General features: G+C 39.7%; 1 protein-coding gene and 1 long non-coding RNA gene across 18 annotated transcripts in view; both read right to left on the minus strand.

Moving 5' to 3' along the window:
* Window positions 1–27,898, minus strand: part of PUM1 (pumilio RNA binding family member 1) — a 138,382-nt gene that overhangs the window by 99,756 nt on the left and 10,728 nt on the right. The gene's annotated exons all lie outside the window — the stretch shown is intronic.
* On the minus strand, window positions 4,173–14,983 carry LOC116871311. The gene is made up of 3 exons (XR_004383367.1): window positions 14,968–14,983; window positions 14,333–14,334; window positions 4,173–4,352 (listed from the first exon to the last, which is right to left on the minus strand). It is a non-coding gene; the product is annotated as an uncharacterized LOC116871311 (long non-coding RNA).

Below are 27,898 nucleotides of genomic sequence, written 5' to 3' on the forward strand. Positions count from 1 at the left end.
AAGGTGATAATGGATGACCTCACTTTATGACTGGACTGGGTGATACACTTGGGGATGCCCTTATCTCTTGATGAGTTTTTCTCCTACTTGGGAGGGGGATTCTCTGTAATTAGGATACTGCTAAGACTGGACCCCAAACAAAAAGGGCTTCTAAATAGTTTTGTCCCTCATAGTCCTGTTTATCCCAGAAGCCACCTCAAATGAGGTACCAACTGCAGAGTAAGGCTTTAGCTTATGACCATACAACAGCTCTCCCAGTAAAAGGAGCCTCAAAGCTGCTCACAAGAGATAGTCTCTGACTGTAATGACAGTCTTAAGAGACCAAAAGTAAACACAGGCCTGAAACACATTTAAAAGCTGTCAAACTTTAAACCCATCTATCTACCCTTAGTAATTCTGTAGAGTGCAACTGTTCAGAGGTTTTGATCTTTTTTATTCCAGTCATCCAGATTAAAAAATGCAGTCAGGTTTCATGATGACAATAGTTTAGGGAAAAAGGAATAAAAGCTGGGTATGCTGTAGTGCTCACTTGTGCTTGGCAATTGCTGAAGTCTTAAATTAATATTCGTACTGACTCCAAATATGCTTCTGTATTCCTACATGCCCATTGAGCAATTTAAAAAGGGGGTTATTATCAAGTCGTAATTCCTCAATCATATTGACCCAGAAATTACACAAATTCAAAGGATAGGCCTCCCAAGTGAATAGCCCTTGATACCCTGACTGCACTTCAAAGAGGCCCAGTATTAGATGGCTGGCTCCTGGCTAGAACCCAGTGGCTATGCAACTCTTAATTTGTGGCCATGGATTCCCTCAGGCTGGACAGGCCACTGTACTCTGGGTTTTTGCCTGCATACATGGAGGCATTATTAAAACCATTACCAACCCAGCTAACCTTCCAAATTTAAAACAATAGTGGACCTGTTCTGTGTTACATTGTTAGGACCACCTAGCATCCATCTTTCTTCCCTCTTTAAGACTGGAGATGTTTGGCACAGGGAAGCTCAAAGCCCTAAATGACAACTGAAAATAGTATTCCTCTATTAAACAATAAAGGAATACAGTTGTGTGAAGCAGTTTTACAAAACAGAATAGCATTAGACGTTTTAAGTGTTGCATAAGGTAGAACTTACACCATCATAAATATGCTGTGTATATATTCCAGATTACCACAAAAATACTTCTGGGTTTCTAACCAACATGAATACTCAAATTGGTGCTTTAAATGATCTCTTGTCCCATTAATGATGGGCTAAGTTCCTGGCTTAGAGGAAAATTACGGTCAACTATTAGGGGTCACTTTGTTGGATTTTTCATTTTTTTTTTAAGGATTTTATTCATTTATTTGACAGAGACAGACACAGTGAGAGAGGGAACACAGCAGAGGAAGTGGGAGATGGAGAAGCAGGCTTCCTGCAGAGCAGAGAGCCTGTTGTGGGACTTGATCCCAGGACCCTGGGATCATGACCTGAGCCGAAGGCAGACGCTGAATGACTGAGCCACCCAGGTGCCCTGGATTTCTCATTCTTAATAGCCATACTGATCTTAATCTGTTGCCTTTTCTAATCTCCGCTTGCTGTTGAGACTCCATCCCTACTATGACTTCACAACAACAGATGATCCCTATCACCTGGAAATACTTCTGTCAGCGTTGGATTCAACTGCCTCCACTTCTGTAATATGTTCAGGGTGTCTCTACACCCCTACAGCAGGAGGATCTTACAGAAGATGAGAACTTCCACCTTCAGCAACCTCAGATTTAAGGGTCAAAATTGTTCAGGGAGGAAATGAGGGAACTGAACGCTAGCTGAGGACAAAACATAAGCCTGCACCCTGCAACCTCCCCACCCACCCCTGGGGACTCTTGGGTGGGACACGTATGACTATCTTCCAGGAATCTGCCAACTGTAGTAACATGCTGGAGGGGAAAACAAATTTAAGGAAAGGCAAGGTCTCCAGTCTCTTAAATATATTGTAGGTTGGTTCTTCTTAGCATACGAAAGTTCTTTTGAGACCTTTCCCTCCTTTCCCCCAACTCCCAGTCCTCAACATCCTCAAGATCCTCATGCAGCAGTTCTCTCTGCCCCCGGGGTTCTGTCCCTGTCCTTTAATAAGCTACCATTTTGCACCAAAGACGGCTCATGAATTCTTTTCTTGGTCATCGTCAGCCCCGAAACCTCACCTATATTCCAAAACTACATCACTTTCCCATCATCCTACTCAACATACCCAACATCTCATACATCACTGTTTCCTCATCTGCAACTGCTGTATATACAAGTTTGTTATACGGGTTAATGAGATAGAATGTCCAGTATTTAGTTAAGAACTTCTGTATTCACCCCATATTTAACTTTTATAAAGTTACTGAAATGTCTCCTTCACCTACTCACCCTTTCTTTCCCATGCTGGGGTGGGGGTGGGGGGGGGGCTGGCTGTCTCTCCAGTTCAGCATTTCCATAATCACTGCACAGAAGTACCTAGTGGGCCCAGTGGGTTAAGTGTCCAACTCTGATTCTGGCTTAGGTTGTGATCTCAGGGTCACAAGACTGAGAAGTTACCTTCTACAATTTATTCCTGAACTTCATGGCACTACTGTCTCCTGACTGTCCTACCTCACCATTTAGATGTCTGTGTCTCTTGCCAGCCAAGGTTTGGGGAGGGAGAGTAAAAAAAAAAGAAACTTAGGCACAAATATAAGAAGTTCATGATCCAAATACTTTATGAATTACAATTTATCAGTTTCTCAGGTAGCTATTATTGAAAATTAAAATTACACAGCAGAAGGAATCAGGTAAACAGACCATGCAGTCCAGAATAAAAAACCTTAAAAAATGTTTTGATTACATTGTTAAACTGTTCGGTGTCTCTTAGAATGAATGTCCCTTTACTTAAACGAGCTTGATCAGTTCTCTGCTATAGAAGAACCAAACTCAGACACAAGGATATCACTGAGATTTATTGTTGACATATCACACTGGAAGTTTAAAGAGTAACTAAGCTATATTAAAGTAAAATTCAACAGATCAATATTTTATGAACATGTTTCAGGATACCAGCCTAGAAAGGGCAAGTTCATGACTCCTACTACCCCAGGCCACCCAACAACTACAGCAAAAGTATTCTCCTAAATGGCCAAATCACTTTGTACCTGGTGAGAAATGGTAAACTGACCAACTCAGGTTCCCTCTAAGCATTTGGACCAGATAGCTTGGAAAAATAAGGTGAAATTCCCCAAAATGTCTGGCAGTTGGGGTGTCTTTCTACTGAATATAACCAGGTGAATAAGTGGACGCAGAGAAGAGATTATATTGAAAAAAGCAGAAATAAGGGGCGCCTGGGTGGCTCAGTGGGTTAAAGCCTCTGCCTCCAGCTCAGGTCATGGTCCCAGAGTCCTGGGATCAAGTCCTACATCAGGCTCTCTGCTCAGCGGGGAGCCTGCTTCCTCCTCTTTCTGCCTGCCTCTCTGACTACTTGTGATCTCTGTCAAGTAAAATCTTAAAAAAAAGAAAAAGAAAAAAGCAGAAATACAGACCATGAAAAAGCCACCCAGTACCAAGAAGGTCCACCTATTTCCTGCTGGGGCAGGGGGATCAGAGAAATCCTGGTAGTCCTTCATTTAATGTCCTGAAATTCTGCTAGCTAAAACACATTTCTGTCTATACCTTGAGACTAAAACTGCCTTCACTCAAATATTTGCTTCCTTAACTACCAAATAAATCTAAGTTGTCCAATTTTCTCAACTACCTTTGCTCTCCTGGAGGATTTTTTACATAGGCAAGCCTAGATCACCATGGCTCTGTTTCACTAACAGGCCAAGAACCATTACCAGGAGATGATACCAGTGAGAAAAACCCACGCAGAAGCACAAACTTGAGGGGTACGTGGCAGGCACAGAGCACGTGATTCTAGATCTTGGGGTTACATATTTGAGCCCATCTTGGGATGTCTGGGTGGTTCCTCAAAGGAGAGGGGGGACCTACTCTTTTGGCCTAACACATTCATGAATGTTTCCACTCTTATTTCTTCACTGCCCGTAACGCTAAATACCAGAGTTTGCTGAGTTTCAAGACGCTGTACTACAGAAGAGACATCCTATCTGACATATGAAACCAAGGTTCAGTGAAGTCATGAAGCAGACAAAGATCAGAAATAGAACTGGAATTCAAATTCAGGTCTCAAAACCTTTAAAACTCTGTTCTCATCAAAGGCAAGCACAAAAGGACATGTAGTTAAACAGTTGTTCCAACACGTGATTACTATTACGAGAGGGTCTTCCATGATACACAAGGGGGAAATGAAGTCACCACAATAACCAGGGTCAGAATGAACTTCCATGTGTGCCTGGGTGGCTCAGTCAAGTGTCAACTCAGGTCCTGATCTCAGAACTGAGAGGAGTCTGGCACAGAGCTCCCTTCCCCCTCTCGTGCTCTCTCTGAAAATATTTTAAAGAATGAACTTCCACTTTACTATCATTAAACACTGCTACTATCATTAGCAATTAAAGTAAAAACATTAAGAGTTTAAAGAATAAAAGTAAAAACATAAAGAGTTTAAAGATTACCTAATGTGTAACAGACCCACATAATAAACAAGTTAACAGAACTGTTTTGCTACCAGAATATATACACCTCATGTAAATGTCAGCAGTTCCTAGACAAAAAACAATTTACAAAGTAAAGGATGAACACGTATTTTCCAAAATCATTTAATGATACTAGTGACCTTTAAACACAAAACCTTGCAACTGCTGGTTCTGCCAGTCTTTATTTCACCAATCATGTTCAAGTTGAAATCAATACTGAGGACTAGGCCATTTTAACTACAGAAAGAAAATTAAATTGTTACATAAGGACCTAATTAAAAGTGTAAGACTTAAGATAATGATCAGGGGCACAGAAGACTCCTGATCTCAGAGTTGTGACTCTGAGCTCCACAATGGGTATAGAGATTACTTAGAAAATCTTGGGGCACCTGGGTGGCTCAGTCAGTTAAGCATCTGTTTTTGGCTCAGGTCATGGTCTCAGGGTCCCAGCGTGGAGCCCTGCAGCTGGCCCCCTCTACTCAGCAGGGAGTCTCTCTCTCCCTCTGCCCCCTTCACAGGTGTGGGCTCACTCTCACAATAAAAATATTTTTAATTATATTTTATATATTTTATGTATCATGAATATATTTAATGATCGTAATATTATTATAAATAAATGTAAATATATTGTAAATAATTTTAATATTTAATAAACTTAAAAAATAATGATCAGCCTTATCTCTTCCTGGCTATAAACTACAGCTGGAAATCTGAATGGCATATTCCTGACCATCAAAAGAACAAATTTCAAAAACATAAGAGACTCCCATAGCACTATATAGATTACATCAAAAAATGTTTATCTGCAAATGAAGCACACACCAAAAAGTGTTCATTATAAAAAAAAACTCATTCTAAAATGCCAGTCTTAAGAGAGGACATATGGAAGAAAATTTTTTAAAAAATTAAGAATACTCATCCAAAAATTGTTAGATCAGGTTGTGGCAAATCTGTAAGTATCAGACCTTTTAAAAAAAATGAAAATTTAGGGGCGCCTGGGTGGCTCAGTGGTTAAGGCTTCTGCCTTCGGCTCGGGTCATGATCTCGGGGTCCAGGGATCGAGTCCCGCATCGGGCTCTCTGCTCAGCAGGGAGCCTGCCTCCTCCTCCTGTCTGTCTCTGCCTGCCTCTCTGCCTATTTGTGATCTGTCTGTCAAATAAATAAATAAATAAATAAAAAGAAAATTTAACATATTTGCCATCAGGAACAATCCTACTGGCAGAGTACTGGAATCTATGTAAAGTAATGTGAATGTAACAAGTATTTGTCCACAAAAAAAGGCACACAACTGGCTTTTCCAAAGTTTTGCTAATACCAAGTTTTCTGAGATTCACTTTGTCATACCTTATGTTCACTAACAGGCATGTATTCACAGGCATTAAAAGTTTAGAAGAATTTCTACCATAAGAGTTTGTCAAAAAAATTATGGGCCTACACATGCACTGATAAGAATTTTCTATACAACAGTGAATACTTCTAAACAGATACACAACTTACCACCAGTGAAAACTACCAATTTTGGAAAATAAGTTCAAAGGGGAAACTGTCTGCTACCGAGTATGCCTACAGTGTCAGTCTCTGGGTAGGAGGAGTACTTAAAGACTACTTCTCTAGTTTATGTGCTCTCTGTCAACTGATGTAGACAAAAGTTCAAGGACCATGGTACTGCTCTTTCAACTGCTCTCAAGTAACAACCACTAAGCAGCAAAACTGCACTCTATCAATAGTGCCACAGTAGTTTACCTTATCTCCCTAAAAGTAACCCCCACAGTATTAAAAACATGACACACATTACATACTATTATTTGTAATGTGAGAAATAACCCTTGGTCTTAGGAGTGATAAAAATAGCAGAATGAAGACTTCTAGTGCCAGCTTCTTTAAAATGGTTCTTATCTTGCTTAGTACTTTGTAAGGCATTTTAGAGCTTTTCAAGAGAAAAATCTGACAATATGCATCAAGTTCTATAAATGGTCATGCCCTCGGATGCACTGATTCCACTTCTAGGAATTTAGCCAAGGCAAATAATCAGAAATATCATCAAAGATTTATTAATAAAGATCTTCAACCAGACACTGTGATGGCAAAAGTGGTTTAAAAAAAGGTCTTACTGGGCACTTGGGTGGCTCAGTCCATAGAGACCAAGTCTTGCTTCAGGCTGAGATCATGATCTCAGGATCCTGAGATCGAGCCCCACATTGGGCTCCCTGCTCAGTGGGAGTCTCCTTGAGATTCTTACTCTCTCTCTGCTCCTCTCCTACACACACGTGTGTGCGTTCACTCTCAAATAAATCTTTTAAAAAAAGTGGTAAAAATTTTAAATGTATCAGGAATCATTAAATATAGCATAAAGTCGTTTATAGAATTTTATACAGCTATTTAAGACATTTTTTAAATTGCTAAACAAGAAAATGTCTACGTGTAAGGATTCTACAAATCTGCATATATAAAGATACATATATATTTCCATACAGACATAAGTAAAACAAGACTAAAAGATAATTTACTCAAATGTTAATTTAAAATTTCTCAGGTAGTTTCTACATTTTGTTTAACACCTACAAAAAAAAATCATATCTTTTAAAAATGAATCTAACATTTGTGATGTCTTTAAAATATGAATACCTTTCAAACCAATTCTCTTCTAAAAACATCTTAAATAACCAAAGTAAGGCATAAGGTCGATAAGCCAAGGTGTTCAATGTGCAGTTAATTTTATCAATAAGAAAAAAAAACAGTAAATACTCTCAACAAAAAGTTAAGGGTAGGAATAGCCACCAGTAAATAAAAAGTTCATTATGGTATATCCAGAAGCAGTTTCCACAGGGACAGCACTGTGAAAAGAACAGAAACAGGAGAGCCTTTTGTAACTGTTGTAACAGCTGGTACTTACTATGTTCTAGGTAGCAATAGATATTATTTAATTCTCAAACCAAAGAATTTGTTTTTCTTTTAAAGATTTGTATGTATGTATGTATGTGTGTGTGCATTTATGTATTTATTTATTTGTCTGACAGAGAGAGAGAAAGTGAGAGTACAAGCCAGCAGAGTGGCAGGAAGAGGGAATAAGAGGCTCCCTGCTGAACAGAGAACCTGACTTGGGACTAGATGCCAGGACCCTGGGATCATGACCTGAGTCGAAGGTAGATGCTTAACCAACTGAGTCACCCACAGGCGCCCCAGATATGAAATAATTCTTATTTATCCTCCATTCCCCATTTTTTTAAATCTTGTTTTAGGAGCTTATTAAGTTTTCTCAAAATGATATAAAGACATTCTCTGCAATTTTTTTTAAGATTTTATTTATTTATTTGCCAGAGAGAGAGATCACAAGTAGGCAGAGAGGCAGGCAGAGAGTGGGGGAAGCAGGCTCCCCACTGAGCAGAAAGCACGATGCAGGGCTCGATCCTAGGACCCTGACATCAGGACCTGAGCTGAAGGCAGAGGCTTAACCCCCAGAGCCACCGAGGTGCCCCTTGCAATATTTTTTATAATAGTGAACATTTCAAACAACTTTACTGCCTAGTGATAGAGAAATGGTTAAGTAAATCAGCTCATTTATTCCACATGACCTCCCCACCCCCCAATCCAGTAGGACTGCCTCTACTCCACATCAGGAATGAACTTTCCCAGGTGTCTGGGTGGCTCAGTTGGTTAAGCGACTGCCTTCAGTTCAGGTCATGATCCTGGAATCCCAGGATCCAGTCCCGCATTGGGCTCCCTGCTCACCGGGGAGTCCGCTTCTCCCCCTGACCCTCTCTCCTCTCATGCTCGCTCTCTCAAATTTAAAAAAAAAAAAAGGGTAGGGGCACCTGGGTGGCTCAGTGCGTTAAGCCTGTGCCTTCACTCAGGTCATGATCTCAGGGTTCTGGGATCCAGCCCTCCCTGGGCTCTCTGCTCAGGAGGGAGTCTGCTTCCCCCTCTCTTTCTGCCTACTTGTGATCTCTCTCTCTGTCAAATAAACAAAATCTTTAAAAAAAAAAAAAAAGGAATGAACTTTCCCTTTCCACACAGAGAAAAGCCCTAAGAGGACAGGGAGGCTGAGAGGGGTGAGTATGCAAACCATGCATGTGAGCCTCTTCAGTGGTGTTCTGAGAAAGGGTTCAGAGGTCACTGGGTGGGGACCTCTGAACAGGTGGCCTCACCTGTTTCTTCCCTTCCTGTGCAAGCATGTGGTCCAAAACCCCAAAGGATCCAGGAGCCCTGGTTCCCAGATCCATCTGTTACAGCCATGGGCCACGTACTGTCTGTAAAAGGGGACTTGCTAGATTCAAGCTCAGATCCTCTTATCTGAAACTGATTTTTTTGAAAAATTCAAAATGTGACCACATGACTTCTGGCTAAAACTTCCAAAGGCCTCCGGCAATTGCTCTAAGGATCAAGGCCAAAATCTCTACTGTAGTCTTCCATGATCTGGTCCAAGTTCTGGTCCTGGCCTCTTAACTCTCCAGACACAGGCCAAACTCATTCCTACCCAGTGGCCCCCACACATGTGCTTTCTTGAAAGGAACCCCTTCTTCATACTTGTTACTCAACTTCGAGGTCTCAACTATAATTTCCTCAGAGAGAGAGAGTGCGCACATGAGTACACACAGGAGTACCTGTGCCGGCTGGGGGTCAGGAGGGAGGGAGAGAAGCAGAGTACCTGCTGGGTTCCGAGCCTGAGGCAGGACTCCACCCTCACAACCCAAGATCCTGACCTGAGCCGAACATTCCCCACTTTTTAATGGAGGAGAAAACTGACAGAGAAAAGTGAAAACCTTGCCTAAAGTTACCCAGGCAGGCTGACTCAAGAGTCTGACTCCTAGGATACGCCAACTGTTCCAGCAACAAAGACAAAAGGACCCATCCAGATCCAAGGAAGCTCACTAGATGAAAGTCTGCTAGAAACTCAGAAGTGGCGAAGGAGCTGTGCACATTACTGTGCCACCCAACTGTGTATCTGAAGATATAACAGCCACCCACACAGCCCATCTGTGGCCAGAACTCTAGGATTCTTTCTTCTCCGTTAATTCAAGGATGATCAAAAGAAGTCACCATGAGACTATAGGGAGTAAACTACTTAACGAGGAAATAGAAATCACATCCTGAAGATACAGAAGAGAAGATTTCGGAAAATGATTTATCTATTGTTAGAGGAAATGAATATACATAGGCAAAAATTCATAGCAAAATTAAAATCCACAAGGCAGTAAGCAGTAAGCCAAATAATGCAAACAAATCTAAAAAGAGCTCAATCTGGAGGAAAAAGTCAAAGATTAAAATAAAAAATAAATGAAAAAAATGGAAGCCCAAATGCCCATCAACTGATGTATAAAAATTATATAGAATATCCTATAAAGGAGTATTACCTGGCCATAAAAAGGAATGAAGCACTGATACATAAACATCCATGAACCCTAAAAACAGTGAGTGAAAAAAGTCACACATCATATGATCCCATTTATATGAAACATCCATAATAAATAAATCTACAGAAAACAAGAGTAGATTAGTGTTTGCCAAACACTTGGAAAAGGAGAAAATAGGCAATGACTACTAATGAGTACAAAGTTTCTTCTAGGAGTGCTAAAAAATGTCCTACAGTTATATAGCTGATAGTTGCATAACACTGTGAATGTACTAAAAACCACTGAATTATAATAAAGACGAATTTTAAGATATGTGAAAAACATCTCAATAAAGCTGTTATTTAAAAAATAGGAGTTGGCAAACTTTTTTCTGTAACAGGCCAAATAATATAGACTTTGTGGGCTACACAGGGTTTTTGTCATATATTCTTTGTTTTGATTTTCAACCTTAAAAATGTAAAAACTATTCTTAGCTCAAGGGCCATACACACATAGGCAGCAAGCCAGATCTAGAACAGAGGCCACAGATTTGCCAAATCTGGTTTAAAAATAAATAATTAAGGGGAATCTGGGGGGCTGAGTGCATTAAGCATCCAATTCTTGGTTTGCTCAGTGTCATGAGATCGAGCTCCTCATGGGCACCACAGCTCAAAGGGAAGTCTGCTTAAGAGTCTCTCCCTCTGTCCCTCCCCCAATTCATGCTCATGCTTGCCCTCTCTCTACAATAAATAATCTTTAAAAAAATAAAATTAAAAAGGGGTGCCTGGGTGGCTCAGTGGGTTAAGCCTCTGCCTTCGGCTCAGGTCATGATCCCAGGGTCCTGGGATTGAGCCTGCATCCTGCTCTCTGCTCAGAAGGGAACCTGCTTCCCCCTCTCTCTCTGCCTGACACTATGCCTACTTGTGATCCCTGTCGAATAAATATATAAAATCTTGGTAGCACCTGGGTGGCTCAGTGGGTTAAAGCCTCTGCCTTCCTCTCAGGTCATGATCCCAGGGTCCTGGGATCGAGCCCTGCATCAGGCTCTCTGCTCAGTGGGGAGCCTGCTTCCTCCTCCCTCTCTCTCTGCCTGCCCTGTGATCTCTCTCTGTCGAATAAATAAATAAATGAATGAATGAATTATTGAAATTTTCCAAGTGGATGTCTGGGTTACTCAGTCGGTTAAGTATCTGCCTTTGGCTCAGGTCATGATCCCAGGGTCCTGGGACTGAGTCCCAAGTCAGGATCCCTGGTCAGCAGGGAGTATGCTTCTCCCTCTGCCCTCCTCCCTCCCCTGCCATGCTCCATCTCTCTCTCAAAAATAAATAAAATCTTAAAAAACAAATTCTCTCCAAGTGAATACAAACCAAGTTAATGTTGATCCATAAACTAAGTAAAGATCTCTTATCCAACTTATAAATGGAGTTCTGCAAATATCATTAGGATAAAGGAAACAGGAAATTTATCAAATAGAATTTAATATTTTTATTAATAATTAAGCTCATATAAATGTAAAAAAAGAATAAAATCATGTTAAAAAATAAAGGTAACTGCTCACATGAAGAGATGCTGAACATCATTAGCCATCAGGGAAATACAGATTCAAACTACAGTGAGGGGCACCTGGGTGGCTCAGTGGGTTAAGCCTCTGCCTTCAGCTCAGGTCATGATCTCGGGGTCCTGGGATTGAGCCCCACATCAGGCTCTCTGCTCAGCAGGGAGCCTGCTTCTCCCCCCCGCACCCCGACCACCTACCTACTTGTGATCTCTTTCTCTAATAAATAAATAATATCTTAAAAAATATATAATGAGGTATCATTACATAACAGATTGACTAAGATAAAAACAGTAACACCACCAAACCCTCCTAAGGGGACAGAAAAACTACAGTGTTCAAACATTGCTGGTAGGGGGTGCCTGGGTGGCTCAGTTGGTTAAGCAACTGCCTTCGGCTCAGGTCATGAAGCCAGAATCCTAGTATCGAGTCCAGCATCGGTCCCAGCTCCACTGGGAGTCTACTTCTCTCTCTGACCTTCTCCCTTCTCATGCTCTCTCTCTCTCTCAAATAAATAAAAATAAAATCTTAAAACAAACAAACACTGCTGGTAAGAATGCAAAATAGCGCAGCCACTCCAGAAAATAATTTAGCAGTTTCTAAAAAACTGTACATGCAACTATCATACAACCCAGCAAGTGCACCCGTAGGCCTTTTTATCACAGAGAAATGAAAACTTACGTTTACAGAAACACCTGAACAGGAACAGGTTTATCTGTAGCAACTAAAAACCAGAATCTGCCCAGATGTCTTTCAACAATTTAAACAAACAGTGGTACATCCATACTATGGCACCATAAGTAGCAATCAGAAGATATGAACTACTATTGTACAACAACTTGGAAGTCTCCAGGACCTTCTGCAGAGCAAAGAAAGACCAATCCCCAAAGCCTATATACTAGATGATTCCATTCATACAACAGTTTTGCAATGAGAAAACTGGAAAACCAGAGAGTAAGACAGATTAGTGGCTGGGGGGAGTTCCCCTACCCCCACCTCACAAAGGGAAGGTGGGTGTGGTTATAAAAAGGGCTATTCAAAGGTCTCTGTGGTTTGGGAACTATTTGATATTTTGACTACAGTGGTAAATAAATAAACCTACATAAGGTGATAAAATTATACTGAACTTAATACACACATACAAATGAGTCCAAAACTGGAAATAACTAAGACTGGGTAGATTTTTATCAATGTCATCATCTTTTTTTTTTTTTTAAGATTTTATTTATTTGAGAGAGAGAGAAAGAGGGAGCATGAGAATGGGGAGGGTCAGAGGGAGAAGCAGACTCCCTGCCAAGCAGGATGCCCCATGTAGGACTGGATCCTAGGATTCCAGAATCATGACCTGAGCTGAAGGCAGTCACTTAACCAACTGAGCCACCCAGGCGCCCTTCAATGTCATCATCTTAGCTGTGATGTCATACTACACAACTATTACCTGCAAAACGTGATGGGCGGGGGGCGGGGGCACAGAAGCAAAGTGTATAAAGGATTTCTCTATTATTTCTTACAATAGCATGAGAATCAATAATTAACTAAATCAAAAATTTTAATTAAAGAAAGATGATTGCTAGGGCACCTGGGTGGCACAGTCATTTATATGTCCCTCCAGCTCAGGTCATGATCCCAGGGTCCTTATATAAAGCCCCACAAGGGGTTCTCTCCTTAGCAGAGACTGCTTCTCCCTCTCCCTCTGCTGCCTTCCTCTGCTTGTTCTCTCTCACACTCTCTCTCAAATAAATAAAAGACAAGTGCTCTAAAAAATAATGAAGGTACAACTTGATAGTTCAAAAAGAAAAAAAAAGGTCATTCCTGAGCAAAAAACCTAAAATAACCAAAGAAACCTTCTCAAGCTTTAAAACTATTAAGAACAAAAGGTCTCACTCATATAGCACATAAAAATCACATCCTGAACAAATTGTCCTAATGATGGAGTATTCCTTACGTATCCCAGCAGGGGGGAAAAATAGTTTATCCTTGGTTCTCTAAAATATTATGTGCCAAAGACAATAAAATATTTTATCTATGGCCCAAAGATTTTATGTACTGACACAATTCTGTCTCCTGTATAAAGGCTATAGAAACACAATACAGGGGCGCCTGGATGGCTCAGTTAGGGATCTGCCTTCGGTTCAGGTCATGATCCCAGGGTCCTGGGATAGAGCTGCACAATGGAGCTCCCTCCTCAACAGGGAGTCTGCTTCTCCCTCACCCTCTCTTCCCAGCTTGTACTCTCTCTCAAATAAATAAACAAAATCTTTAAACACACACACACACAAACAATATAGAAAAGTAATAAAATATGCCACCTACATGCCATCTTTCAAGTAAAGAGTATACCAAGCTTTCCAGCTGAGAATTAAAATTAAGCATACAAAGTGGATCAACAGTCGCACAACCATTTAATGAAATACTACTGAGCAATAAAATGGACCAAAGTACTGTCATATACAACACAGATTCTCAAATGCATTATGCTAAGTGAAAAAAAAAAAAAAAAAAAAACCAGACTCAAAAGTTACACACATTTATAGTACACGACATTTGGAAAAGACAAAACTAGAGAGGCAAAAAATAGATTCATGATTACCAGAGGCTGGGAATGGAGATAAGAACTGACTACACCAAGGGACTCCTCGGAATTTGGAGAAGTGTTCAAACTGTTTTATATCTTGATTATGGTGGTTACAAGAATATATGTATTTGTCAAAACCTACCAAACTGTAAATTAATATTTTAACTATATGTAAATTATATCTTAAAAATGGGGAAAAAATAGTTAAAGAGGTAGAACAGCATTATAAAGGATTAACAGTATTTTTCTGCTTCTAAAGCTTAAGTGAAGAAAATAATTCAAACTACAACTGATAAAAATATTCATTACAGCACCACCGACAATGGTAAAAATTTAGAAGCCTAAATGAACAATATTAGGAAAAGAGAATAGTACACAACCTTAAAATTATCTATGGAAATATTCTATCATAAAATACTCTGATATGTTAAATTGAAAATAGAAAGAAGGGGCGGCTCAGTGGGTTAAGGCCTCTGCCTCCGGCTCAGGTCATGATCCCAGGATCCTGGGATCGAGACCCACCATCAGGCTCTCTGCTCAGACGGGAGCCTGCTTCCCTTCCTCTCTCTCTGCCTACTTGTGATCTCTGTCTGTCAAATAAATAAATAAAATCTTAAAAAAAAAAAAAAGAAAAAAGAGACAGAAAACTATAATCACAGGAATGTTTTTACTTTTATCTCAACTTCTTCCAAAAAGGATTGAGTGACTTACAAAATGAAACTCAACTAGTGAGAAAATTAAGGCAAAGGGAAAATGAGAAGAGACTTGCTTATAAAATGTAATTGAGGGGCACCTGGGGGGGCTCAGTTGGTTAAGCGACTGCCTTCAACTCAGGTCATGATCCCAGGATCCTGGGATCCAGCCTCAGCAGGGAGCCTGCTTCTCCCTCTCCCATTTCCCCTGCTTGTGTTCCCTCTTTTACGTTCTCTCAGTCAAATAAACAAAAAAAATCTTTAAATGAACAAATAAATAAAATGTTATTGAGTCCTATATACTTGCTAGAAATGAACCATAAGTTTACCTCTAAACAAGAGAAATAATCAGTAAAAATTCATACTGACCATCAGATTTAAAAAACAAACCAACGAAAAACAAACACACAAAAGCAAAGGTCAAGAAGCAGTCATTCTCATTACTAGCACCAAAGAGATCTTCCTGTCTGTAAATATACTATAATCATTTACATTTTTACAAGCTTTGAATAAAAAAACCAGATGGTCCTGTCACAAAAGGTAAACTAACAGTAGAATATTGCAGAAGACTGAATTAGAGTTAGTTGGTGGTTGGTTGGCTGGGTTTGGGGTTTGCTTCTTGGGTGTTTTTATAATTCTGTAATTGTACATACTATCCAAAATATTTACAATAAGCATTTACTGACTTTAGAAATCAAAAGTAACTACAAGTTATTTTAAATGCGAAGGAGAAAGATTTTATTGATTATTTTGTCAGAGAGAGCACGAGCTAGCTAGCACAAGGAGGGTGAGCAGCAGACACCCCACTGAACAAGGATGTGGGACTCAATCCCAGGACCCTCGGATCACGACCTGAGCGGAAGGCAAAATGCTTAACTGACTGAACCACCCAGGCGTTATTTGATTTTCAAATCACTGTTTATGATGATATACAGAATGAAATTGGGCCATGGAAAAAGTCCTTAATTCACGTGTAATATTGAGAAACAAAATTACATTCATCGCTAATAACAATGATCCTTGTTTTAACATATCTTCATTTGTTTGTTTGTTTATTTATTTATAATCATTACACCCATCATGGGGCTTGAACTCACAACCTAAGATCAAGAGACACAAGCTCCACTGACAGCCAGCCAGATGCCCCTCTGCATATATTTTTACATGTAAGGGGAATAAACTCTGGTGACATAAACACAAAGTTTCATGAGCTGAACACTTCATGATCATTATTACAGTACAAACAACTGGGACAAAAAACAGGAGCTTCCTATATCTAACAGGTCTTCAGCCAGAAGGCCGACAAAATGTCTTCCTCCATTCAGCAGCCTTGACATGAACCCTCAACTACATCTTCTCATTGAGTAAATCTACCCAGATAAGTCACAACAACATAATTAAGAAGGCAGCTATAAGGGGCGCCAGGGTGGCTCGCTCAGTTAAGCATCTGCCCATGGCTCAGGTCCCAGCGTCCTGGGATTGAGCCCCACCGGGGTTCCCTGCTCCGCAGGGAGCCTACTTCTCCTTCTTCCTGCTGCTCCTGCTGCTTGAGCTCTCTGTCAAATAAATAAAATCTTAAAAGGCGGCAGCTACCAAGCACATCAGCTCATTCTGGATTTTATGATCCTAAAAGAACACATAATACATAAATCCAAAACTTTATCTGTGGAGAATATATTTTAATAGAGTTCCTATCTCCTTTGAATTAAAAAAAGAAAAAGATGAGCTAATCAAAATAATCTTCTAAGCACTGGCATATATTAGTTTATGTGATTTAATTTTTTTCTGGAATTCCACCTAAGGGAGAGAAAAAAAAAAAAAGAATTCCACCTGATATGATGCAAACAATAAACCTTAATTTGCTCCTTTTTTGAGCAGTTACTATCTTTAGTTCATTACCCTACACTTTGTATTACTGTGAGGTGATAACGCAACAAGTTTTCCCTCCCGGAGTTGAGAGGAACTTAAGATATAGCGTATTTATTAGGTTTTAAATTTAAAGACTATGGGTGCCATGAGTGCCACAGAATAATGTTTGAAATTGGCTTTAAAAATCAAAACACAGGGGCGCCTGGGTGGCTCAGTGGGTTAAAGCCTCTGCCTTCAGCTCAGGTCATGATCCCAGAGTCCTGGGATCAAGCCCCGCATAGGGCTCTCTGCTCAGCAGGGAGGCTGTTTCCTCCTCTCTCTCTCTGCCTGCCTCCCTTCCTACTTGTGGTCTCTGTCAAATAAATAAATAAAATCTTTAAAAAAAAAAAAAAAATCAAAACACATAGGTTTTCTTCCCTCCCATTAAAATTAATCTCTTTAAGGTAATTTTGAATTCTAAAAATAAACCTTCACTGCAAACATTTTGGAAAGTACAGAAAATTACAAGATGGTTTAAAGGCTATTGAGAGGGTGGCACCTGCGTGGCTTGGTCGTTAAGTGGCTACCTTCAGCTCAGGTCATGATCCCAGGGTCCTCAGATCGAGCCCCACATAGGGCTCCCTGCTCAGTGAGAAGCCTGCCTCTCCCTCTCCCACTTCCCTTGCTTGTGTTCCCTCTCTGGCTATGTCACTCTTTGTCAAATAAATAAAATCTTTTTTTTTTTTAATAAATAATGCAGAAAATTTAAAAAAATTACTTTCAATTGTTTTGCAATTAAATAAATAAATAAATAAAAGGCTATTGAGAAGATTAAAGTGGACAGAGCTGCAATTTAAATAATGTTCATGGAAGGCCTCAATGAGAAGGTAACATTTAAGGCAAAGAAGTTGACAGTGGTGAGGGAGCAACTTTTATAGGTATCTGTGGAGAAGCATTCATCCCTTTGGGACTGGGGTATACCTGTGACTCTAGAAATAACAACTGTTTTACTGTCATTCCAAATGCCATTAAAATACAATAATTAGGGGCACAGTTGTTGCCCTGGGTGGCTCAGTTGTTAAGTATCTGCCTTTGGCTCGGGTCATGATTGGGATAGAGCCCCATGTCGGGCTCCCCACTTTGGGCTCCCTGCTCGGCAGGAAACCTGCCTCTCCCTCTCCCACTCCCCCTGCTTGTATTCGGTCTCTTGCTGTGTCTCTCTCTGTCTGATAAATAAAAATCTTAAAAAAAAAAAAATACAATATTTAAATTCTAGGCCTAGGCAGAAAGCAGATCACCACCAGTTGCTGCTCAGGGAATTAAAACAGGCCCACAAAACTTTTGGAGAAGATGGGAATTAATGTGATTATAGTGATCACTTCAGCTGAATTCTCTGATATGTCAATACTTGTATTTCACACTTAAAATGTGTGCATTTTATGTCAATTATACCTCAATAATTTTTTTAAAAAATGAAAATTCTAGCCCCAGAATAAGAATAAACATACCAATATAACAAATGAGTCAAAACAGATCCACATATAGGAGATCTACTTTATTATAAAGGAGGTCTCTGAAATCAACAAATGGTGCCAGGATCACTAGTTACCAATGTGAGAAAAGTAAAACTACATCACTACTTCCTGCCTATACAATACACAGAAACAAACTCCAGATGAATTACAGATATAAAACGTAAAAAGAGAAGTACGAAAATATTACAAGAAAGGCAGGAGATCGGGTGAGGGATGACCTAAGTATATAAGAAGTCAAAAGCAGAAGACCAATACTTTTGATTTTTAAAACTCTACATTTTGCAAAAGACACAATAAAGTTAAAAGATACAAAAACAGTCCTATAAATCTAGGAAAATAATATATACACCAACAGAAAAAATTAACAATACTCATACAGTGTTGGTAGAACAATGTGGAAATCTGGAGAACAGTGTGAAAATATCTATCAAAATGTTAAATGCATTCTTTTGTTTGATCTATTTCACCTCTGTAAATACATTCTAAAGAAATCATTGCAGAATACAAAAATAAAACTACCATATTGTTTACTACAGCACTGTTTACAAAGTCAAAGCCAAAAAAAAAAGTTCAGTGACCTGGGATAAGTCAGTCAAAGTACTGTGGTTTCATGTACCAAGGCCCTTAAAAAAGATACAAAGGTATTTACTAACCTGAAAGGATAGCCACAATCTATTAAGGGCAAAAAGACTATCACACAGTGTGTTCACAATTATGTGCAGGTGCAATAATTTACAATGTTCCCATTTGGCTTAAAACTACAACACATTCCTGAATCTGTGTTTATATATGCACAGGAAACATCTAGAAGGAAATGACCTGTGCTGTTAAGCATTTAACCCTGAAAAAGTTACTAAAAAGTTTCAAATCACAAAAAAATTTCCTTCTTAGAAAGAAAATAGAGTAGTGGCTGCTTAGGGCTAAGGGGAAGGGGGAAGTAGACAATGACTGGTACTGCGTACATAGTTTCTTTTTGGCATAATGAAAATGGTGACAGCTGCACAACTCTAAATATACTAAAAACCAATTAACAGCACTTTTTAAATGGGTCAGCTGTATGGTATGTGAATTGTATCTCAAAATGTTTTATAAATTCTACTTTAGAACAAAATTCACAAACATAATAAAGAATAAAAATTGCGCATTTTAAAATTCACAGTTTGGGGGGGCACCTAGCTGGTTCAGTCAGTACAGCATGCAACTCTTGATCTCAGGGGTCATAATTTCAAACCCCACAATGGGTGTAGAGATCACTTGAAAAATAAAGATTTAAACAATAAGATAAAAATAAAATTCATAGTTTGTACCTTATACCATGTCCTAATAGAGATTTTTTTTTAATTTATTTACCATGCCCCACTAGAAAGCTCAAACCCAAACAGCAGTTCTTAAAAAGCTTCAAGTAGGAAAGTGAGTCACTAGTCTTAAAAGCAGTTAACTGCTGACAATATACGGTTAAATTACAATCTTAATCCTACATTCACATGGATGTTAGTTTCTTGAACTATGCTGGCACATATTATTCAAGTCAGAGAACAGGAATGAACCTTGTAAATGTATTAAGTTGAAAAAGCTGGCACTGTTTTCCAATTATGCATTATAACTGTGAACAGAAACAATGTTTCAAAGTCTTACAAATTAAGAAGAGTAAACCTTGCTCCTCCAACCCCTTATGGTTTCAAGAAATCTCGTGGTGTCAGGGAGCGAAGCAAAAGCAATCCTTCAATAAATGCTAACTGACTCAACTTCAGGCCCAAAAGCCTTTAAGTATTCAAGATCCCACATTCTGTTACACCTTACACCTTATCAATTCAAAATGACATCTTAATATCCTCCAAAATAAAATACTCCACTCAATAAAGCTCTTCAATATGCCCTGATAACATAATGTATTCATTAATCATTTATGAGGTATACACTATTTGCCAGGTGCTGGAGATCCAAGGCTGAAAGATTCTTCAAGAGGAACCATCACAGTAGTTCTGAACCAAAGTGCACAGGAGATCACCAGGGAGCGGTTTAAAAAAAAAAAAAAAAAAAAATGGATGAATTGCATCTCATCACTAGAGATTTAGATTCAGGAGGTCTGGACTTAAGCCCAAGAATGTGTTTACTTAAACAGCTTCCTAGCACCCAATGCTAAAAGAAAAAGTAGACACTCAACTCCAATACAGGGATCTGAATGCTTCAATAAGATGAGTTATCAAATAATGACAACAGCATCAAAAGGACACCCAACCTTCAGGAAAAAAAAAAAAAAAAAAAAGAGTCCCTGGATGGTGCAGTCTCTTATCTGATTCTTGGTTTTGGCTTAGGGTCGTGAGATTGAGCCCCATGTCGGGCTCGGCGCTCAGTGCAGAGTCTGCTAAAGTTTCTCTCTCTCTCTCTCCCTCTGCCCCTCCCCACACTTGCTCTCTTTCTCTAAAATAAATAATCTTTTAAAAGGGTGGGGGAGGCAAAGAAGGTGGTTTCCCAGAGATGATACTTAGCTGAAACGTGAAAGATGAGAAAGTGGTTAGGTGGATGAGACAGGAAGGGGGTTCTCAAGAGAGAAAAGTACGTAAATAAAAATTGCCCAACCATGTTGAGGAATTACACACACTATGAAATTAGCATCTGTGTTCTGAAAATTACAAATACTTCAGTACAGCTGAGGTTAAGTGCCAGCAAAGACTGGTAAGCTGGTTCAAAACATGAAGGGCCTAAATTATGCTATGCTGAGGCGCCTGGAAGTTATTCTAAAAGCAACTGAAAAGCAAAAAACAAAATTTAGGCAACGATGAGACGTAAGATCTGTGTCTTCAGAAATACCAATTTGGCAGCAACGGAGAACTAAGAGAGCTGGGGGGGGGGGGGGTTCACAGAAAACCTATCAGAAGACTACTGTAAATGTCCTGGCAAAAAATACGAACCTTCCAAACAAGGCAATACGCATGTAACCTGGGAACCACTGGAGGCTGGCTGCAGGAAGCTAAGACTCCTAGGGTGCCCGGAATGGGGACGGCATCCACAGAGAGAGGGCACAGGGAACAGTGGACACTAACCAGTTTTGAAAAGAGTCACAGCACTTCCTGACACCTGCTGTGCATCCACACTGGGCTCCTCTAATCAGATATACAACTAACCTCTTATTGCTGTCCCTAAACTTTAACATATGCACGGCAGGTAGAGCCTAAAATGTGTGATGTGTGAAAAGAGGCCTGCGTATGTTTTAGGGAAAAGTTGACCTACTCCATGATGAAGAATGGTAGGTCTCCAGACTGGCCTGGTGATAAGAGCATGAGGTTATCACCTTCAACATGTATCATCTGAGACCATAAAACATGGCGTCTTGTTTTTGACCCTGCATTTCCTCATTCAGAAAATGGAAATGATAGAAACTGGGAATCCAAATCACATGTAAAACATGAGAACAGCTCCAGCACACCACTTATGGAGAGTACCTGTCATTATTACTTCCAGATACAAAAAGGCAGTACTCGATACTAAAAAAAAAAAAAAAAAAAATCACCTTCAGATCTCACTGGTTACACTCAACCTATCCTAGCAACCTCTGCTCAAAACACTAACATTCTTTTTATTAAAACAGATATAATTAGGGTGCCTGGATGGCTCAGTGGGTTAAGCCTCTGCCTTCGGCTCAGGTCATGATCTCAGGGTCCTGGGATCGAGACCCACATCGGGCTCTCTGCTCAGTGGGGAGCCTCTCTCTCTGCTTGCCTCTCTGCCTACTTGTGACCTCTCTTTCTGTCAAATAAAATATTTAAAAACAAAACAAAACAAAAAAGAACAGAGTTAATTAAAGGAGATCGTTGCATTGGGAAAAAAAAGTTAAATAATTTCCAAGATCTTCTCCAAATGTATAAGCCAATTCACTTTCATTTAATACAGTAAACCAAGCTCCTTATTTTCTTGTATGCATTTTTCTTTGTTTTTTTAAGACAATCTTATTTATTTATTTATCTACTTAAAGATTTTATTTATTTGACAGAGAGAGATCACAAATAGGCAGAGAGGCAGGCAGGAAGGGGGAGGGAGGCAGGCGCTCTGCTGGGCAGAGAGCCTGACCTGGGGTTTGATCCCAGGACCCTGAGATCATGACCTGAGCTGAAGGCAGAGGCTTAACCCACTGAGCCACCCAGGTGCTCCAACAATTTTATTTAGTTTTAAGTAAGCTCTATGCCTAATGTGGGGCTTAAACTCAAGACCCAGAAATAAATCAAGTGTCACCTGCTCCACTGAATGATCCAGGCAGGAGCCCCAATAAGCTCTTAATAGAAGGTACAAGGTTGGGGTGCCTGAACGACTCAGTTATGTGTCTGCCTTTGGCTCAGTTCATAATCAGGAGTATGCTCCTCCCCTCCCCCTGCTTATGCACCTGCGTGCCCTCTCCCTCTCTCTCAAATAAGTAAAATCTCTTTTTTAAAAAAAGTATAAGGTTTACCTTTTTTTCCTTTTTCAACCTATAAAAAGTTCAGGGTTTGAAATTTGGAAAATACAAAACATGTAAGACAAAACCAAATTACTCATAATCTCCCTACCCACCCAAATAAAAGCAGGATTTTCTCATATTTCCTACCAGTGCTTTTCCCATGTACATCACTCTTACTTAGAACTCAAAGCCCATTTTCTAGGTAATAAATTAACAAAGGAACTGTATTTAACATAAAATTTAGTCTCATCTGATTTGTGTCACCCAAACACAAAACAGCCCTACCTTAGCACTCATTTAAATGTATACACTCACTGAAATTCTCACCTAGAAGAAATCTTCTTTATAATTCCTTCCTCACTTCATGAAACTAGGTTTCCTCATAGAAAAGAACACTGTATTAATTTCACAGGTTGGAATTTTATTAGGCTTCTGACCCCTATAAGTAGTATCTCCTTAATTTAGCCAACTGGGGGCAAAAACAATTTAAATCAATAAATTCTTAGCAAATTAAAGAACATTTTTTTAATTAACAGCAGGGATGGTGCTTTTAAATGCATACAATAACTAGAATTAGGTTAATGAAGTGTTCTCCTATTAAAATCCTTAGGGAATTTCCTTTAACAGAGAAAAATTATTTGTCATTAGTGGATCAACTGACTGTATATTTATGACATCTAAAGAGGAGAGTTCCCTGAAAACACCTGTTGTTCTCTGTAATTTAAGCATTCCTCTTCCCACGGTTGTAAACAAGTTTGTTTACCCTGTTAACCTGAAAATACTGACTTCACAGAGAGAGAAGTTACCATTAGTTCCAGTAAAATTCCCAATCTGTGGTATAAAGCTGTAAATAAATGGACTCTCCCAACCTTATTTCTAAAAAGCCCTGGCACATGTATGACAAAAACTCTCAACAAAATGGGTATAGAGGAAATACACCTCAACATGATAATGGCCATATCTGACAAACCCACAGCTAACATCATACTCAAGGGTGAAAACCTGAAAGCTTTTCCTCTATTATCAGGAGACAAAGACTCCCCTTCTTGCCACTTTATTCAAGGGAGAACTGGAAGTCCTAGCCACAGCAAACAAGAAAAAGAAATAAAAGGCATCTAAATTGGTAAGGAAGAAATAAACACTATTTGCAGATGACCTGATACTACTACAGAAAAAACTCTAGACACTCCACCAGGGTGCCTGGGTGGTTCAATCCATTAAGCGTCTGCCCTCTGCTCAGGTCATGATCCCAGGGTTCCAGGATAGAGCCCCACATCAGGCTCTCAGCTCAGCAGGGAGCCTGTTTCTCCCTTTCCCTTTGCCTGCCACTCCCCCTGCTTGTGCTCTCAATCTCTCTCTCCCAGCCAAATAAATACATAAAATTTAAAAAAAAAAAAAAAAAACAAAAAAAAAGGTGGCTCAGTCAATTATGCAATCTGTCTCCCGCCCAGGTCATGGTCCCTCTCTCCCTTTGCTGCCCCCCCCCTGGGCTGGTCCTCGGACAAGAGCACCCGCTCCCAAAAAAAAAAAAACAAAAAAAAAAAAAAAAAAACAAAAACAAACAAACAAACAAACAAACAAAAAACGACAAGAAATAACAAGTGTGGTCAAAGATGTGGAGAAAAGGGAATCCTTGTGCACAGTTGGTAGGTATGTAAATCAGTACAGAGACTATGGAAAACAGTATGGAGGTTCCTCAAAAAATTAAAATTGGGGGGGGGCACCTGGGTGGCTTAGTCAGTGGAGCCTTCACCTCTGGTCATGATCCTAGGGTCCTGGGATAAAGCCCCACATCGGGCTCCCTGCTCAGCAGGAGTCTGCTTCTCCTTCTCCCTCTCAACTCATTCCCTCTCTCTCTCTTTCAAATAAATAAAATCCTTACAAAAAAATTAAAACTACAGGAGTGCCTGGCTACCTCAGTTGGAAGAGCATGTCAGAGTCAGGAGTTCAAGCCCCATGTTGGATGCAGAGATTACTTAAACAAACTTTTAAAAAAATTAAAACTAGAAATACCATATAATCCAGCTATTCCACTTGTCGGTATTTATCCAAAGAAAATGAAAAAACTAATTCAGAAAGATAAATACACCCCTCATTTACTACAGCATTATTTGTAATAGCCAAGATAAGGAAACAGCCTAAGCGTCCACTGATAGATGAATGGAAAAAGATGTGGTATATACGTGCAATGGAGTATTACTCAGTTACAAAAAAAATAATGAAATCTGGGGCACCCGGGTGGCTCATCTGGCTAAGCATCTGCCATCCACTCAGGATCCTGGGATTGAGCCTGCTTCCCCTTCTCCCTTTACCGCCCCCCCCAAGCCTGTGGGCACACACACACTCTCAAATGAATAAATAAAAATCTTAAGGAAAAAAAAAAGAATGAAATCTTTCCATTTGTGACAACATGGATAGTCCTAGACGATATGTTAAATAAAATCATACAGAAAAAGACAAATACAATATGATTTAACTTATATATGGAATCTTAAAAAACTAAACAAAGCAGATTCATAAATACAGAGAACTGGTAGTTGCAGGGGTGGCAGCAGCAGGGCTCAGGGGAATGGGCAAAAAGGTAATGGGGATTAAGAAATACAAACTGCCAGCTATAAGTAAGTCATGGGAATGTAAAGTACAGCATAGAGAACACAATCAGTAACAGTATAATAAGTTTATACAACAAATGGTAACGAGACTTATCATGGTGATCATTTCATAATGTATGTGTCAACTCACTGTGTTGTACACCTGAAACTAAAATATGTTAACTATACTTCAATAAAAAAATTAAAATTTAAAAAATAAAAAATACTGAGTGGCTGGCTGGCTCAATCCAAAAAGCATGCAACTCTTGACTCTTTATCTCAGGGTCATCAATTCCAGCCCCACACTGGGCCTAGAGCTTACATGAAGAAAAAAAATAAAGCCTACAGAAAAGTGCAACCAGACATTTGTGATTCAGATCCTGGGTTTCAATCAATTATTAAAAAGGGGGGCGCAGGGCGCCTAGGTGGCTCAGTGGATTAAGCCGCTGCCTTCGGCTCAAGTCATGATCTCAGGGTCCTGGGATTGAGGCCCGCATGAGGCTCTATGCTCAGCAGGGAGCCTGCTTCCCCTTCTCTCTCTGCCTCTCTGCCTACTTGTGATCTCTGTCAAATAAATAAATAAAATCTTTAAAAAAAAATAAAATAAAAATAAAATAAAATAAAAAGGGGGGCACCTGGGTGGCTCAGTGGGTTAAGCCTCTGCCTTCGGCTCGGGTCATGGTCCCAGGGTCCTGGGATCGAGCCCCATATCGGTAAATGTCCAGAACAGACAAATCCACACAGAGTTGCCACTAGTGGTTGCCGAGGACTAAAAAGTGAATGCTACTCAGGTGCCTGGGCGGCTCAGGTGGTGAAGCGTCCGACTGCCGATTTCGGCTTAGGTCATAATCTCTGGGTGATGACATCCAGCCCCATGCAGGGGCTCACGCTGAGCACAGACTAGGCTTGGGAAACTCTCCCTTTGCTCCCTTCCTTGCTCATGCTCTCTCATACTTGTGCACACACATGTTCTTTCTCAAAAAATAAATAAAACTTTAAAAAAAAATAATAAATGCTACCGGGTATATTCTTTGCAGGGTGATGAAAATATTCTAAAACTGACTATGATGATGGCTGGACAACTCTGAATATAATAAAAAACAACTGAATTGTACACTTTATTTTTTTTTAAGGATTTTATTTATTTATTTGACAGAGAGAGAGGGATCCTAAGCAGGCAGAGGCAGGCAGAGAGGGGGGGAAGCAGGCTCCCCACTGAGCAGAGAGCCCAATGTGGCGCCCCAATAGTTATTTTATTTTTTGGTTGAGGGATTTCTGGCCCTCTTTGCTCTATTTTTTTACATTCAGTGTCTTCATTTTCTGGATATAGTGAGGAGATGTAATGAGAGAATGGCTTCTGCTCATTGGACTGCTCTGGCAGTTTGCACCCTGCCTACCACTGTAGCATGGAGTGATGGGCAGTGATCAGCATTAGGTTGGGGAGTTTAACTTGGAAATCTGACTGAAGAACTTGGGCCTAAAGGGTGTACATGGCATTGGTGATAAAACTGTAGTTGAAGAGTTATTGGACCTTTTTCAGAGGAATGCTTTTCTGTATTTTTTTCATGTGATAATGTTAGAGAACTGTTGGTTTTAAAGTGACTTACAATGGTTTCAGAAGATTTAGCAGATGTGGATTTGTCTATTTATTTCCTTTAGTAAGTGCTCTTTTATGGTTAAAATACCGTTCGTAGTGTTCTTATGAACCTCAGCAGGAAAATTCTTAGGTTTGTGGATGTCGAAGGCCCTAAAAATTTTTTAAATAATTGCTTTATTGATACATAATTAATCCATTTAAAGTGTATAATTCGGGGCACCTGGGTGGCTCAGTGGGTTAAGCCTCTGCCTTCGGCTCAGGTCATGATCTCCGGGTCCTGGGATTGAGCCCCGCATCGGGCTCTTTGCTTGGTGGTGAGCCTGCTTCCCCCCACCCCCTTCGCTGCCTGCCTCCTGCCTACTGGTCATGTCTGTCTGTCAAATAAATAAATAAAATCTTTAAAAAATAAAAAAAAAAAATTTTAATTTAAAAAAATAAAATAACTATTATTTATCCTATCCTCAGCACTAACTACTCTCCTAGTAGTGTGTTGACAGTCCTATGTTTCTCTCTGAATGTTAAGACATTTCCCAAGGGTAGATAGATTCTAAGCAAGTGTTGGAACTTTTTTTCCAAGTATTTTTTCCACAACATGAGGAAGCATAATTCTGTAATCAGGTTCAGACTGTACAAAGTATTCAGCAAATGCTATTGTCAAAACACACCCAAGCACAAAAGATGTGTGTCTCTTCTCCAAGTATAGAGAAGTGTGCTGAGAAACAGTACCATCATATTACTTTACTTATAAAGCACTTCAAACACATCCATAACTGAAAGCTAAAACACAGCTCTTCCTAAGTAACTGCTGTTTTTCTGTAAAAATCTTACTATAAAAAACTTTAAAAAAAAAAAAAAGAAAAAAAGAAAAGAATCTCATAATTCATGACATTTCCCCCTTCTTTGGCCACAGGGAATCTGAGAACAAATTCTGTAATCCACCCCACTAGTACATATTTATAAATTCTAAATTTACTCCCTTCATTTTCCTGACATACCCTTATTTTCACCTATCCTACAATTGTTACATCTCATTTCCACCTATCCTACAATTCCTAACTCCACACCAAACATCTTCCGAAACAAAGTAAAGATGTGTCATAAACCTCTGCAAGCTGCCATCCGGGGGCACATACAATCAAGTACCACACATAGTATTAG

The sequence above is a fragment of the Lontra canadensis genome, unplaced genomic scaffold (genome assembly GCF_010015895.1).
Source record: "Lontra canadensis isolate GAN:19392208 unplaced genomic scaffold, GSC_riverotter_1.0 scaffold25, whole genome shotgun sequence".
Taxonomy (NCBI): Eukaryota; Metazoa; Chordata; class Mammalia; order Carnivora; family Mustelidae; genus Lontra; species Lontra canadensis.